Below are 2,856 nucleotides of genomic sequence, written 5' to 3' on the forward strand. Positions count from 1 at the left end.
GGGTGAAGGAGGAGAGTGCAAAAGTTGGCTTGAAACTCAACATTAAGAAAACTAAGATCATGGCATCCGGTCCTATCACATCCTGGCAAATAGATGGGGAAGAAATGGAGGTAGTGACAGATTTTATTTTCCTGGGCTCCAAGATCACTGCAGATGCGGACTGCAGCCAAGAAATTAAAAGACGCTTGTTCCTGGGGAGGAAAACTATGGCAAATCTAGACAGCATACTAAAAAGCAGAGACATCACCCTGCCAACAAAAGTGCATATAGTCAAGGCCATGGTTTTCCCAGTTGCAATGTATGGCTGTGAAAGCTGGACCATAAGGCTGAGCACCAAAGGATTGAGGCCTTTGAATTGTGGTGCTGGAGGAGACTCCTGCAAGTCCCTTGAACCGCAAGGCGATCAAACCGGTCAGTGCTAGAGGAGATCAACCCTGACTGCTCTTTAGAAGGCCAGATACTGAAGATGAAACTCAAATACTTTGGCATATTCTATTTGAGAAGGAAGGACTCCCTGGAGAAGAGTCTAATGCTGGGAACAACAGATGGCAAAGAAGAAGGGGACGGCAGAGGATGAGGTGGCTAGATGGAGTCCCTGAAGCAGTTGGTGTGAGCTTGGGTGGATTCCGGGAGATGGTGGAGGACAGGAGGGCCTGGAGGAATGTTGTCCATGGGGTTGCAATGGGTCGGACACGACTTCGCAACTAACAACAACAACATGCTTTTTGACATCTTCCTGAAGTCACTGGGGGAGTATCACCCAGAGTTTTAAGGCTGGTTCTAATCAGATGACAACATCCAACTCCTGCTCTCAGTTTTACAACAGATGCAAATGCTGAACTGTCACCTGTAAGCAGTGATGGACAGGATGCAGGTGAAGATTCTGAGGTTCATTCTAGAAAAGCAGAGGTTCTATTTGTCAGTAGACAAACAGATCCCAGCCTGTCAGGTGGGACTGCACTTCCTCTAAAAAGCCACATTTGCAGGCTGGGTTGCCCCTGGATTCACACTGCTTCTGCAGGATGAGGCAGCTGCTATGGCCCAGAGTGCCTATGGGTTGTGTTTTGGCTTGTGTAGCAGTGGTCAGCGTTGTATCTCAGAAAAGGGTGATGTAGCCTTAATTAAGAAATCATATCCCTGTCAGACCGCTGTAAGAATACTTTTTGCAGGACTATCCCTCCAAGGTGTTTTCAAATTATAGCTACTGGAAAATACACAAGCCAGAAATTTGTCTGGCATGTGTCATACTGATTATATGACATTGGTCTTGGAGCAATTGCCCTGGCTTCCAATATCTCTCTAAGCCTCACTGAAGATGCTGCATAAGTGGGTCTGCACTGTACAATCTTCACCAGAGGTTCTCTTGTATGTCCCACTACCAACAGGAGTCATGTGGGTCAGCACCCAAGATAAGACGTTTCCTGTAATAGCACCCAACTGTGGACTTCTCTTCCAAAAGAGATTAGATTGGCTCCATGTTTGCCTCCTTTTATGAGGACAGTAAAATGCTCTACTCCAGACAGGTTTTTTGTTGTATTTTAATCTTGTGCTGTAGTTTAAGACATCATCATTTTGCTTTCAGGTGGTTGCCTTCTGAGTCTGGTAGACAAAAAAGCAATCTGTAACTACTTTAAATTCATTAAATAAGAAAGAGGATAAGGTAGTCTAAAGGTTTTGCATTAGTTTTTTTCTTTAATAGAAACTGATTGCAAACTTTCTAGGGCATTCCTGCATAAAAGGTAAACTGTTTCGGGAGACAACCCATGTTATGTGAATAGAGTTCTGCTAGCACAAAAGCCCCCCATCCCTCAAGTGACTGGCCTCTTACAAACAAAACAAAACACAATACACAACACAACACTGTCCCAGGGTCTCCCAACCCTTTGGGGTAGATTTTGGAAGGCATGCAACGATATGAGGGAAGGTGAATCAGTTCTTCTAAGAGTTGGACACAACTAGACTCAACTCAGTACCTTGTCATTTTTGTTACAATATTACAAGTAGAACTAGCAATCCTGAGAAGGTAGTGAAAGAGCCTGCACGCCCATCACACTGTGGCGAAGCTTCCCTTCTACCAGCAATGTCTGCCAATGAATGTGGTATATACCTTCCATACCCCCCATAAAGAATGGATACTCTAATGGCATTTAATGAAATATGAGGATGGTTCCTCGCAGCCCTAGAGCACAAGGCAGGCCCAGGCAGAGAAGGCTGGACAGGAACACCTTTTGACTGGGAAAAGCAGTGGGAGGATTCTACAAAGCATGGGGGATTAAAAATGCCCTCCAGCTCCCTAATGAGCTCCTGCATGAGAAGACTGCCTACAGGAGAGCTACCAGCTAGCTGTGTCTGTCTGTCTGTCTGTCTGTCGACTATACATAAAACAGAATATGAGAGCTGGGACAGTTCTCTTATTTCCAGGCAGTTCTCTTACTTTTTTCTACCCACTGAACTACAGATTATAAAATTCATAGCACAGCTCACAGAATTTGAACTGCATGACACTTCCAGAGGACACACTAGCCAATAAATCACAAGCCTGCAGCAACTGTTTGCAACTCACTGCCAATATTACAAGTTCCACGTGAGAAGGGCTGGCACTGAGGAGAAAGGATCTAGGATTGACTGTGGAATGCCAAGGCCTCAAGACTTTTTAGCAAAGCAATACATCTCAAGTCATTTCTAAAGTCCATGTTTCCTTCAAGTTTGAATGCTTTGAATAATATACACTAGGGGAATTTATAGGAATGTGTGCCACTGAATCTGATGGACTTTGGTCATTAGAGTGCCTTTCTTCTTGATAGATCATGTCATGTAAACACCGAACCTGGAATGTATTTCATCATTTCTTCAAAG

Source organism: Varanus komodoensis, unplaced genomic scaffold (assembly GCF_004798865.1).
Source record: "Varanus komodoensis strain SLA01 unplaced genomic scaffold, ASM479886v1 scaffold12, whole genome shotgun sequence".
Lineage (NCBI taxonomy): Eukaryota > Metazoa > Chordata > Lepidosauria > Squamata > Varanidae > Varanus > Varanus komodoensis.